Below are 14,786 nucleotides of genomic sequence, written 5' to 3'. Positions count from 1 at the left end.
AGGCTGATGCGTTACATGGCTGACATTGTACCCCCTAACTTGTGCTTGGTTTTAGCTAACATATTAGGTTACGTGTGGGAGGCTGATAAGTTACATGGCTGACATTGTACCCCCTAACTTGTGCTCGGTTTTAGCTAACCTATTAGGTTACGTGTGGGATGCTGATGCGTTACATTGCTGACATTGTACCCCCTAACTTGTGCTTGGTTTTAGCTAACATCTTAGGTTACATGTGGGAGGCTGATGCGTTACATGGCTGACATTGTACCCCCTAACTTGTGCTCGGTTTTAGCTAACCTATTAGGTTACGTGTGGGATGCTGATGCGTTACATGGCTGACATTGTACACCATAACTTGTGCTCGGTTTTAGCTAACCTATTAGGTTACGTGTGGGAGGCTGATGCGTTACATGGCTGACATTGTACCCCCTAACTTGTGCTCCGTTTTAGCTAACCTATTAGGTTACGTGTGGGATGCTGATGCGTTACATGGCTGACATTGTACTCCCTAAATTGTGATTGGTTTTAGCTAACCTATTACAGTCTTCGCTGATAAACTATAGAGGGGTTTCGCGGACACACCCGGTATAACGGAGAAGAACACACAGTGTGCTGGAACTTACGCGAAGCGTCTAGAATATTAATCAGCAACAGCAGAGGGCTTCGTGGATACGAATTCAACAAATACTTGGTGATGCAAACAAATTGAAGCCTCAATATACGATTTGGAGTTCTTACGCAAGTGCGCCTTTATATGCAGGTTGAGTGCTTGCGTGCTGAGTGCTTGTGTGGCCATTTGTTTAGTAGAAAAACTTGCCTATGTGCTGCAGGTACTCATCTCCACTGTTCTAGGATGAAATGGCAGGTGAATCACAGAATATTTGCTGCCTTCGTATGGCGCTCCCAATGGGAGCCCATGCGTCGCGGTAACCTATTTCTTTCTCTACAGTCTGATGGAATAGTCCTTGTTCACTTATTCTTTCATCAGCTTGTTTCACGTTTTCCTTTTTCAAATCGGCAAACCACCCTGTTTAGTAGCGGCGCTTATTAGGCATCTTAGTGCTCGTTTGACGTTCCCTATCCACAGCGACTGGACACATTCGATGGGGGGAAGGGGGGGGGGGTTATGGGGATTCCTGACGGAAGCTGCTGACACCTTTAATTTCCTCATTGAACGCTTTTCTTTAGACTACCTATATAGCCTCTCCAGAAGGCAAATGACTCAGAGTATTTGTTTCCTGTGCCGTTGTGCCGGCAAACTTTTCTGGGGTTCCTTGACACCAGTGTTTTAACACTTGTTAGGCGAATGTGCATTTCTTTTGCTGAAAAAAACTTTCTTTTTTGAAGTGCACACATCGACGCTGCCTGCGAAGGCACGGCTTCATGCTAAGAAGATGTTTGTGCCACGGACGGTGAATTTCAGCCTGTGCAATACACCAAAGACCATTGACCAATGTTTTATTCTTTGCATTGATGCTATGTTCTTCTGGGACATATTACAACGAACAACTAAGAACGACCTTCACATCACACCCTACAGTATCTGTTTTTTGCCTGTGGAGAAAAACTGTGTTGTGCCATGTGATCTAGTTACGTTGCTGGTTCTATTTAGTCTTGGGAGGAGCCGCATGATGGACCAGCACGACGAACCACCACGATCTTCAAAATATTTGCTTCGTGAGCAGTGCGCTTTGGTGCGGAAGTATACTTTTACCCCTGGAAGAGGCACCTAGCAGCCTCCCCTATTTAGATGCATTCATGTGCCTCCCGGACTTTTGACGTTTGGGAAGGTGGGGACGCACAGGGGTATGGTGGCCTGGTGTTTTGTGGCGTAAACAGGCCTACATTTTCACTTCAGCACCGTTTCCATGCAATAGAGAAAATAAGTGGCCTGTTGGTCTAGGGTCATGACTCGCTTTGAGTGCGAGAGATGCCGAGTGTAAATCCCGGACAGGCCCGTTAATTTTTGAAAGCAGGTCTTTTTAAGAGCGCTAGCACAACTCCACACACCGATTTCGCCACTGTGTGCCTAGCTAAGTTGACCCAGGTGGCCCTCTAGTTTGCAGGAGGGCCACCTCGGTCACATCAGTATGATGTCATGACAACCTGGCCACCCGATTGTGACCAAAGTACTCACCGTGGCAAGTGACACATCATTTAATGACTGGCCGCCAGAGGTCGCTTCGAGAAGAACCACAAGGGTCTCACGAGCCCCACCAGTGGCAGCACCTCCGATTGCAGGGTAGTAGTGCACTGCTTAAGCGTTGCACCACTGCGCCAGTAGTGGTATGAGGATTCCCAGCGTACTTTGAATGTAGAGAAGGACCAATTGCGGGTATATATGGCTATTAACACAATAATGCCATTCTGTCGTACCCTTAGGGCAGAGCATAAGCTACCGCTGCAGTTTTAGTGCGCTCGCCGATTTCGCCGACCTTTTTCTGAAGCCTGCTTGACTTTCAAAACCCAGCTTCGCGCCAAAATCGAAACCGAAGTGAATAACCGATGTGCTAGCGAATCTAATTCGCATTTGGCCTAACCACACTAGATTGTACGTCGTTTTTTTTTCCTTTGCACACCAAGCTTCGACTCCTGAGACGCTTTCAAAGCGCAAGCATAGCATGCCTTCGCGGCCGCGCGTTTGCCGAAACTCTTCTGTGTAGGTGACCCTAGCGGGACGCGCCACCGTGGCTGTCGTAGACTAATCAGAGGACGAGGCTACCGCAGCTTCCGGATCGAGTCCTTTCTCTGATTACAGCTGCCACAGCTGTTCTTTTTATTGAGGCATGGAATCAGCGTGAGCACGGGAGCTAGCCAGCACGAAGCACATGGAGATGCGTGTGTTGCGACAACGCACGGCGTGAGGGGGCACTGCTCTCGTAGGCGCACGGGGCGTACTCCTCGCATTTCATTAGACACTGACGTATTTTGAGCACTGAGTAATAATGTAATCCACGGCAGGGCCGAATCCAGAAACTTTGACCCCCCAGGTGGAGTGAAATTGGTGCCGCCCCCTCCTCTTCCTTTTGATAGCATAATTTGATCGCACTAGAAATTCACGAGCTTTTAGCACAAAAGGTTCTAGCCAAGGCTCCCAGAGCTAACTCTTTCACACGCTGAGTGAGGCTTGGTGCGGATTGCCTCACTAATATTACCCTCTATACTTTGCCAACTTCGCGCAAAAACAGATGCGCTTTCGAAAAGCTTGCCGGCAAAGCAACCTCTCCAGTACATGTAGCTCGTCGGAACATCCTGAATATCCAAGGGTAACTGAACATCCAAGGGTAACTGCGTTTCTGAAATTCTAAGAGCTGATATGGAAATGACTTATGGTGGCGAACACGCCTCAAAATAGACTAACAGTAAGGGTAAAAAATTAAAGAGTCGCTATTTGTTAACCAGCCTATGAGTTATCACGTCTTAGCTGTATTTTGCTGCACCACACCACCGCCAATGGTGTGTCGAAAAAAGCAACATTCGAACTGAGACTATTTCTAAATATTGCCGAACATATTAGCTGAAACACCCCTTACTACAGGGTGTTTCAGGTCCAACGCCTGTGTAATGTCATTTAGCTGTAACGGATTTCTCAGTGAATGGGAGGATGAGTCGAGGCTGAGGAATAAAACAAAAATCGTAAAATTGGATTTCTGAATATCTGGCTCAAATGCGTGTTTTCATACGTGCACCACATGTGCCCCGTTGGTCTAGGGGTATGATTATCGCATTGGGTGCGAGAGGTCGCGGGTTCAAATCCTGGACGGGCCGTTGTTCTGTTCATATTTATCAAAGTGTGCCCCTTCATGGTACTCGGCGAAGTACATTTTTCTGCGGTAAGTATTTTCCTTTCAGGGTGACATCGAGGGACTCTCTCTCCCACGCGCACAGTGCCACCCTGTGCCAGGCTTAGGAGGCAGATGTGGCTGCAATTAAATTCGTTTAATGCAATTACAGAAATTTAAGAACATTTCTCGTTAATTTTAATCGAATTGAAAGGGGGGTTTGTGCGCAAATAGATCGGGGGAAAGAGTTCACGGTGGGTGACACAAAACGGCGAGAAGAACGGCTGGCAGCGCCGACGGCCACTCCAAAAACCAAGCGGTCTCGCGCTCTCTCCTCGGGCACTCACACTTGCTCAGGAAGTCTACTCCGAGCCTACCCAATTTCTAATTACTTTCAAAGACATCACTGCATATTATAAGGACAGTCATCGTCGCTTACCAGAACCCTGTAAGGGTCTCCGAAGAGCAGACGAATGGCGTCTTCTCAAAATTTTTACAAATGCAATGCTGTGCCCGGCAGTATTGAAACACTTCAATTCAGAATTTGACGGTGGCTGCAGGCTGTGCGGAGTGACGTTCTCGGACGTTTTCCATATGGTCTGCGCCTCCCCTTCCAATCCCCACCCTTCGCAATCCTTCGTCTCCCACCCTTCTAGGGAGGCCTTGAAGGCGGCGCTGCTCAGCTGGCATGACCTGCAGTCCCAACGGACCTTGGTCGCCAGGGCGCGAGCGGCGCTAGACGCCATTGGTGCTCCGGAATGGGAGCTGCACCCATATTTCTGAGGACCTGGACCAATAGGGCCTGGGCCCAAACATATCCTTGTATTGTACATAATAAATGTTTACCACCACCACCGTCTCTCATCGGCGCCTCGTCTTCATCGTCGCTTCGTCAGCGATCTGCCCATGCGGCATCAGGTGGGACCGTCATGGTTCGCTACAGTATGAATAATTTTTTAGTCGAGTAAGTAGCTTTTAATGAATTTCTTTTTAGCACTAAATAGGGAGCGAACGTAATTAATTTCTGTAGAAATAACTTTTATTAAGAATGCACCACTGCCCTTGGTGTCGGCAAAGATTTCATCTCTCGTCTGCCGGGTCGGGCGCCTCAAAATCAGGAGCAGCGTGCGAAAAGCCTAGGCCTGCAAGCACTGCTGAGCACTGCAAGCACTGCTACTTGTGGGTATAAACTTGCGGTGGCCGAGAAGCTCGCAGTGACCGCTGCCCGAGACGCCCTACAACGCGACGACACACTCAGCGCACGAACCCCGCTGAGTGTAAATGATGTGTGCCGCCTCCTGGAGTTGTGCCGATCAAACACATACTTTTCGTCAAACAGGAAATTTTACCGACAAGTGAAAGGAGCACCAATGGGAGCATCGATCTCTGTCGTCATGGCCAATTTAACCATGGAACAAATCTATCAACGAGCCCTCAACTCATTCCGCCTGAAACCAAAAATTTTCCTCAGGTATGTCGACGACTGCTTCGCCGTCATCAAAAGACCTGAGACTCAAAATTTCCTTCGTCATTTAAACACCGTAGAACCTGACATTCAGTTCACGCTAGAGGTGGAACAAGAAAACTCCTCCCTGCCGGTTTTGGACGTCCTCGTGTCCCGAAACAACCATACCCTTCAATTCTCCGTATACCGCAAACCAACCCACTCAGGCCGGTATCTCCACTTCTCTTCGAACCACCCGACAGTCCATAAAGCATCAGTGGTGAAGAGCAGTTCAGAAGAGTCGAGAGACTCTGCAGCACAGAACTTCAGAGAAAAAAAGAACAACGCACAATATTAAAAGAACTCATCATGAACGGCTACCAAAAAGACTTTAGTCAAAAAACCATTCGACGTCAAAAACACAACATTCGCCAAGAAATCAACGCCAAAAGACAAACTCCACCACCGAAATACGTCCTTTTACGTTACGTCGGAAATGTCAGCGATACCATCGCCCGAATCCTGAAAATACCGGGTTTCCAGATTGCGCACAAGCCCAAAAACACTGTTGCGCTTTGCCTAGCTGTTCCCAAAGACCGCTCTCCGAGAGAAATTCACGTTACGAACGCTAGCAGCAAATAAAAATGCTGCAGACGAATTTGACGATTTGACGATTTGCAGTGAAATTTGAGGATTAAGCAAACCGATAAAAAATAAGATCCTGTCAGTGTTACTGACAGGGCCACAGATCCGGCTACTTGTCGTGAGACGCTGCAAAACTAAAATTATTCTATAGAATTTGGGTTCGACTTTTGGGGTTCAGTTTTTTGAAGATTCAGCGGACTTTTTTTGGTCTTTGTACATAAAAAAGATAGGTTTCTTTCGGAGAATAATATATCCTACAAAAGGATTGTCAGTTCTTTTTCGGTGATTTGTGAGGCATTACTGAGCACTCAGACCTCAATAACAGATTACATCTCTTTTTGTTAGCATCAACAGAGGTTGCTGTCCACTGCTGCCGAATATAGGGCCGTATTTTGTGCTACTTCGTTTGGTCACTGAGTTGCCCCAGGTCGCAGCTATGCGAAAGTAGACAGACCATAGGAGCTGTGGCAGACGTGGCAGCTAGCGGCATCTTACGGCTCGTAGCTATATGCGCCCCTACTGATATTGCTGTCCTGCTCACCCAAGCATATTCATGCGGCATAGCTATTCTGATACAAAAACCGCAAGGTACCGCTGTTTATTTTCGCTGACAACCTGACTGAGCGATATATAATTAACGCAAGCGAGCCATTTTATCTATCGACCTCTATTCTGAGCTGCTGTAGCGGCTGAGCTGTTGCACATGTGAGCAACAAAAATCAGAGTTCCTACCTTGTTATTGGGTGCAAGTCTTGCGCAACAGGCTTGGTATTCTGTCGAAAGCAATGCGGGGCTTCCACACTACTTCTGGATAATTAGGTAGAAAGGGTTTGTTTTATGCTTTATCGGGGTTTAACGTCCGAAAGCGACTATGGCTATGAGGGACTGCGTAGTGAAGGGCTCCGGAAATTTCGACCACCTGGGGTTCTTTACCGTGCGCTGACATTGCACAGTACACGGGCATCTAAAATTTTGCTTCCATTGAAATGCGACCGCCGCGGTCGTGACCGAACCCGCGGCTTTCGGGTCAGCAGCCGAGCGCCATAAGCACTGAGCCACCGCGACGGTTTTTATGCTTTGGAAATTGCCGTCTATGGGAAGCGCTACAAATATGTATAGATGGCCGTTAATATCAGAACAATGGATGCCAGATCTAGACAGTTGCCTCCTTAGGAATGTTTGTAAAGCACAAATCAATCAGTGCGTTTGAGTTAGTTGTTACCCTACTGGATTGGGCAAAAGTTTCACAACCAAATCCAAGCATAACTTCTAAATGTTGGCAGTCTGGTTGTTCAGCTGAAAAGAGGACAACCTTAAAATCGTCTACAACTATATTTGCAAAAACATTTATAAAAAGCAGCACTCTTTCAACAAAGCTAAGAGAATAATGAATAATCTCATGGGGGGGACGATAAAGTGCCAGAACGAGTACATTGCGACACACAATCACAGTTGTTTAAAAATCATTCCTCAAATATGCGAAATATGGCAAACATTGGAACAGATGATGCGTCCGAAGATAAATAAACACGCTCCCACCTTGTCTTCATTCATAGCGGTAAACAGAAACGTGTCTATCAACTCGAAAACTAAGAACTTTGGTGCTAGCCGAACACAAGGTTTCTGAAAAAAATGGAAAAAATCGAAAACACACTTGAAAAGGAATAAATACGCTTCATTTTCTACCTGTTTGTTTTGGGGACTTCTTGCGTTCATATAATATTGAGAAACGTGCTTCCTACGCAACCACATTTCACTATTAATCAGTATGTTATGGTCTTCAGTCGTATAAGTGGTCATGATTTAATTTGGATCTCGCACTTGGCACGAACTGAGCGCTAGACAATTTTTCGAGGTTTGAGGTCCTTCCAGTAGTTTCACCTGGACAATTGCGCACGAAGACTCGCCCTTCTGAAGTCCATGCGTACTGGTAACCATTTTCTTTCGCTTTGCGTTTCGTTTCGCGAGCCAGTGCAGTCGTTTGTTGGTTGCTGTCAAGTGCTCAAAAAATATGACGCCAAGTTTCTTTGTCTAGAATTGCCTGCTTCCCTCAAACCATTTTGATGGGGAATTTTGAATGGAATAAGCGTACGTAACAGAATTCAAGAACTTAACTTTTTAACTACTACATCTAAGTGCCTCGCTGCATTTCGAGATTTGTAACAAGCCATTATTATTACCCGTATCTGTTTTTATAATTTCGAAGACGCGCTCGTCCTCGGTGCTGTGGCTCCGCAAATTTAGGCCAAAATCGTGCGCCATTCGAATAGCGTGCGCGCGTGTCCCAAGCGCGCTCAGCAACAGTCACCTGTACATGCGACTCCGTGCCGCAAGTGTCACGTGACCTTCTCTATTCCACCTGTGCTGGAGCAAATTTCCAGTATCAGTCAGGGCCCTCATTATAGTAATTGAAAAGTTAGCTGTTAGAAATTACTTAAACAGCTTGATAGTGAATTAATAGCGCGGTTCGTTGTCACACCGGGTGTAAAGAAAGCTATTGGTGTAGTGCGCTGCAACTGACGCTAAGCCTATTTAATATTAATGGGCAACCGCAGAGAGCTCTGCGGATGTCAAATGAACTGCGGCCTAGCAATAAGAACATAAAGAAGCCTGAATACCGGATTAAGATTTCTTGCGTAAATACGCCTTCATATACAGGTTAGTTGTACGCACTCATCGCGCGGCCCGTTGGTCTAGGGGTATGATTCTCGCTTAGGGTGCGAGAGGTCCCGGGTTCGAATCCCGGACGGGCCCGATAAATCATTCTGCAAAGTTCGGAAATATTTTCCCACCCTGAGCGACTCTTGCCTACACGGTTACGAGTGCTTGATAGAACATAGTAGCCGACGAGCAGCGGTTTTGACATAATTTTGCAGCCTCTGGCAAAGTCAGTTTACCGCGAGCGATTTCGTTTTGTTGGTATTACTGCTCATCATATTGAAAAGTGCACATCCTACTGGTTAATATGTGTTTCCAGAAATGAATGTAACGAACGAAAAGCTCTGAAAGTGTTACCAAAATGAAGCAATAAGAAAAATCCTATTTCATCATCATCATGACTTTATTTCATAAATCCAATAAATGAAAACTTAATTGGACTCATAGCCTTAATTGGACCCATATTAACATGGTTGTAAATGGTAAAACTGAACCAGGCAGTCTGGAAACGCAGTATATTAAGGGATACAAGGTAACAAAATATACAGAGGAATAAAAACGGTGCACGGGCTAAAAGTGCAATAATTACAATAATGAATTAGAGGATTAAACAAACCATAAAAAGAAGCTCCTGTTATACTGACGGACGGCGCCACAGTTCCGGTCAATTTGCCTTCAAACATTCTAAAACTGGAAATATTTTATTACTGGATGTACTTTTAGTTTAGAGTTCATGAAAATGCAGCGTATTTTTTTAGGCGTTTATTATTTTCCTTTCGGCGAATATTATTTTCAATGGAAGAATAGTCGTATTTATTCGCTGATATATGGGGCATACCTGTAATACCTGTAATATAAGCAACTTTCATTTCATCATGCCTTGTTTGTAGCACCAGCCGTTCATATCTGTTCACGGGTTCAGCCGCCCGTCAAGCTGCTCACCGAAGAAGTCTTTTGTGGCAGCACTTTTCTTTTTATTGTGGTGAAGGAGAAAAATAATCATATTTGTACATTATTATTTTTGTCAGTAATTCACGCACATTGACCGTATTTAGGGCAGCGTTTTGCGAAATAAGTGCTTTCATATTAGGAAAAGGTAACGGTGTAGGAATTATGAAAACGGGCCATGCGACGAAAACATGCATGAGAGATAAATTACAAAAAAAGTTTCTGCAAAAACCAAATAAGGATAAACAAATACGAGAAGATCAAGAGCCAAACAAAGTGCAAACACTCGTGCTCCACTTGCACAAGTGGAACGCGACAATCCTCTATGGTTGTCTTTGAGTTGGAGTCAGTTTATCTGGTTGTGATAGGTACAGTGTTTGTCAAAACTATGCAGCCCAAGGGGTTTCCTTGTAAGCCATGTAGTGGGGCTCTTTAGAACATGTGCCAGCCCTCAGTTTGGGATGGTTGAGGACTTAAGTTCCTCCGGCCTTCGTGAAGTTAGGGTCCCTGAGTATGCAAGAGGAGCCGCGATGCAGGGCTCAGAAGCAGTCCGCCTGGGCTGTATAGTTTTGGCAAAGACCGCACATGCGTATTTATTGCTTGTTAATAGCTGCTCACTGCTTGGCATACGTACATTGGCTTAGGCCCTCCAGGCGGCTGCAGTGCGAGCCTGTGCCCATATGATTGGACTGGGTGCACAAAAGATTACACTGAGTGATTGGCTGGGACTTTTTATACAAATGTTGCTACAGCCTTCGTGCTCAGTGCCATCCTTGCATCGTCGGCAAAGATGTCGCCGACAGCTTTTATTGCGCCAGCCCGCTGTTTGGCTGCTGGCTGCTCCGAGCTGTTTTCCTGAATCGCCTTGTCAACTACACCTGAAACACAAAGTGAAACGTGCCTTTAAGGCGCTTTTCGAAAGGGAACACAAGAAAGACAGCTCTGCATAGACATCAAGGCGACAGCTGGGGCTAGTATGTATTCCATAACTGTAGTACAAAAATTCGCTCAGCTTTACAATCACAAGACACGACTGGACGAAGCGCACCAGTAGTGTCTTGTGTTGTAATTCTAAAACTGGGCGCATTTGTACTGCTGCATAGATATGATGGCAGCTATGGCCATATTTCTGCATAATTTGACCGCTTACATATGAGGTCTGCAAACTACAAAGAGAATGTAAGTTCAACGTACACATGACAGCCTCAGCTTTCTCGGCCGCAGTGCTGTGCTGTCGGCGGTGCGCCGGCAAGGCTAGCTGGTGAAATATTGCTGTTTTATCTCTTCGGGCATCCAAAGATAGCGGGTGATTCCCCGCGCTTTCTTCACTTCATTGTGGGTTTTCATTGCGTATGAAGACGTTTTTCATATCATTTCCGAGATGAACCAGAAAGAGCACAGAACACACCGCGCGTAAAAAAATGAAGGAACCATTACTCATAACTGAGGAGCAGGGGCGCTGCGGCCGACAGGATAGAGCAGCCCGTTTCTCTCTTCTAGTCTCTACTCCCGAGCAAGGGCGCCGAGCGACTGGCAAAAGAAAAAAGAAAATATGGAACCAAGGAGTCAGATAGTATTGCCACACAATAATCTTTACTGTGTATGATTTCAAGGGGGAAGGATGATATTTTTGAATCGCCAATATATCTGCTGCTTCATAAGATAGATCAATTTTTTTTTTACGGGGGAATGATGGGCGATTCAACAGCGCTGTATTTGACTGTTTGTCTTATGTTTCATACTTTTTGCGCTGTGTTCCTTCATAACATCAATGACACTTTTGCTTTTTTTACCCTCTGTGGAGACCGTTGCAGTGACCGTTAAATATGTGTGATAAGTGTCGATCTGCACTTAACACATCAAAAATGCTATAGGCAAGATTTGAAATGAAATTATGATGCAGTTCGCAGCTCTGACAGGCTTCCAAATAGCATGGTTGCCAAGTGTAAATAGGGCCGGTAATTTTTTCATAATCGTTGTCATCATCAGCCTGACTACGCTCTCTGTTGGACAAAGACCTCTTTCATATGTCTTCACTCAACCTTTCCGTGTGCCAGCCTCAACCTCTTTATCTCCGCAAATTTCCTAATCTCATCCACCCCCCTATTTCAGGTAATTATGAGTTTGAAGCCTAGGTGTAGGAAGTTGAAATCTCAGAGCCACCACCGTGGAGGAAAATTGGTGGCCGCTGGACATCTTAATTTAACTTAATCAGCGCCATGTAAATAAATGAACTGTGAAACGGAGACTTTGATTTTCGCTGGTGTGAGTGAATTCAGTTCGACACAAATCGTTCACACGATCGGAGTCGCATTGTTAAAAAATTCCCCCTCCGCATCAATCGCATCCAATGTCCGTCGTTATTTTTTGTCACGAGATTGTCGTACATATTTCGGACGTCCAGGCTTGGCGAATCGTGGATAATTATTTCATTATAAAATTTATCGTTCTTCGAGAAATCTAAGTGTAGTGGTTGCTAGTTTTGCACTGTGTAGAGACATTGATATATACAGTCAGCCTGATATATAGCGATAGAGCTCCTCTATACATGGGCGTTCCGGGGTTCTTCATTGATTACTTGTAGCTCTGTTCGTTGCGTTTCCACTGTGTTTTCTACTAGACTTGAAAATATGAAGCTGGACTCTTCGTGAGGGGCGGGATATTAGAACGGCCTCTACCAGAGCTCTCGTTATCTCTCTAAAGATCCCTGAAGATTTTGCGGTGATTCGCTTCATTACGTGAACAGCATTTTCCGCATGGGCGCATTAATAATGCGGAATTACTTCGGGGCTTTCTCTACGATGATTTTTGTCCACGGTTATCGACTTAAAACTTCTCAAAAAGTGTCTGCAATCTTAGCACTTAAAAATATTAAAGCAACCTATCTAGGTGCCCGTAATTAAAATCGCCGTTAAGTTCGCTTTCATCCCTCTCTAAAATGCAACTGAGGAGTCGATTTTCCAATACTCTATACGACCCAGTCTCTTGTCGTGACGAGGTGGTATACAGCAGTCGCGGAGAGACCAAAGTGTGTGAGCACTTTGAACCCGCATTCTAAATAAAGGCGCCCATCAATGGGATTATAAACTGCCACCGTAAAGCTCAATCTTATCACTAACCAAAGATGTAAATTCTGAGCTGCTAAATGCAGTTAGGTTGTTCTGACGCAGTAATAAGTTCGAGGTAGTATAGCGAAGATGCGCATTTCCAGAGAATTTAGAATGATTCATCGTTCGTTGTCGTTGCCACCAACGTCACCACAACAACCCCTCCGTACTACCGTTCATTCTTGCCGCTCCTGTGAAGTTACAATAGCTTCGCGAGATCGTATTTCTAGGGCCTGATAGCCTAGGAGAGCTTTTGGAATGGCGTCTTCAGCTTCCTGTTCCCGGGATGCGCTTGATGGAGTTATTGCTTCGTAGGTGAGGATACCAAAGGCCGCCCCCTTATCTGGCACTACCTGTGCGCTGAGATGGTGCTGTTTATTGCTTACTCTTTTTATAATACGCAGTAATTGTAAGGGAAAATTAAATCATGAGTGCTCTTGTATGCAAGTCTAGCTTTCTCGTACAAAAATTTTGAAAATTTAGAAATTTCAAGACATTGTTGTGGAAATACTGAAGATAATGGTCCATTATTTTTATATGTAGCTAAATCTTTCCTTTAAAGTGTTTCCAGTGATCGCATCGAACAGTTAAAATTTCTGTAGAAAACCAGTTGGGAACGCTTTTGACGATAGCGGAAACGTTAGTTGGAAAAAAATATAAGACTGCCGTCGGTTTATTTGCGGATATATTGATTCTCATAATCAAATCTTATATTGTACAAATAAACTGCGTTCGTAAACGGTTTCCCGCTCAAAAATGCTTTTGTCTTGAATTGCTGGGTATGGAATTAACAAAAGATTTTTATCCGAGAGTTTAACTTAGTGTTCGAATGTACTTTTTGGAAAATGTTTAGTATCGGCACAAGCAATACTCTCAAGTGTTCGATAAAAGGAGTAGGACCTTGCTTGGGTTCGGTATCAGTGCCCTTAATGCGTGAGCCGCTTGCTTTATCACAGTTTCCGTGTACAGCAAGTTTTGAACGTAGGCCATTTTTTCCGTCTCCGCGAACTCTCCTGGTCATAACGAAGGTTATTCCAGCTTTTGTTTGCCCATCGTAAATGCGTTTTTCAAGGGCAGTGGACTACTTTCTAATTATGAAAAGTGCCCATATTTCCTATGTAGGTTGTTCTTAACCCGGGAATTCTTAGCAGTGATGAGAACCTTAGTTGGCTACTGGAAATATAGTTGATCCATGGCTAGGTTTATCTTCTTTAGTGTCCTGTTATTTGATCAACAGCGTGGACACTGCCTTCACTTGTTTGCTCTTACAATTGAAGGGTCGGATGAAGCCGCACAGTTCCCTAACACCCGTGTGTTTTCCAAATGAAGCGCACTATTGATCTCACCTGACAGGTGTCAGTCACCTTTAGTACTTCTTAATATCTGTGCCGTTACGTGTCCTTCGTTGACAAGATGTTAATTGCTTATTTTTTGTCACATAACTTTCGTGAACTTCCATGGAACTCTCCACAACTGCCCGGCTGATGGCCTTTGGGATGTAGGAATAGTGTGTGGGAGCTTCAAGGTGGTATTAGCAGCTGCCTCCTAAATCCGAGTTCCGAATATGGCGGTGCTGTTCGGCCTCTCTGTGAAATGTATACACTGGGCCACTAATCTTTAATGATAGGCTGCTTAAGACGTAAACATCTCTTTAGCGGTATAGTAATGTCAATGTTGGTGGAATTGAAACATTTAAATTTTGAAGTGTAGCATATATGCGCCTGGTTCCAATTAGAGGTTTATAGCTGACCATTAATAATAATAATAATAATAATAATAATAATAATAATAATAATAATAATAATAATAATAATAATAATAATAATAATAATAATAATAATAATAATAATAATAATAATAATAATAATAATAATAATAATAATATTAATAATAATAATAATAATAATAATAGTGATACTTTTATTGCAAAAATAATACAAAGCACAAGAAACTGGCCTGTCGAAGCCACCAATGGCTTGAAGGACTTGGCCCGGCAAAATCAGTGGACGAGTGTGCAATATTCATATCAGTATCGAAGCATAACAAGGTAAGTGCAGGAGTACTAACAATTAGGAAGCTTAACACAAACAAGGAGAAAATCCCGAGACAAGAATCTATACCAATAAGATAAGATGTACATATTTCAGAGATGATGACGAATACACATTAGAAGTGTTGAAGTAACTGCATTACAATGAACAA

General features: G+C 44.4%; 1 non-coding gene across 1 annotated transcript; it reads left to right on the top strand.

Annotated features, from left to right (window-relative positions):
* The first annotated feature begins 8,553 nt into the window (after positions 1 to 8,553).
* On the top strand, positions 8,554 to 8,625 carry TRNAP-AGG (transfer RNA proline (anticodon AGG)). The gene has a single exon. It is a non-coding gene; the product is annotated as a tRNA-Pro (tRNA).
* Positions 8,626 to 14,786: the final 6,161 nt, after the last annotated feature.

Source organism: Amblyomma americanum, chromosome 1 (assembly GCF_052857255.1).
Source record: "Amblyomma americanum isolate KBUSLIRL-KWMA chromosome 1, ASM5285725v1, whole genome shotgun sequence".
In the NCBI taxonomy this organism is placed as follows: domain Eukaryota; kingdom Metazoa; phylum Arthropoda; class Arachnida; order Ixodida; family Ixodidae; genus Amblyomma; species Amblyomma americanum.
Note: the sequence above shows the minus strand (reverse complement) of the source record. Positions and strands in the feature narration are given on the sequence as shown.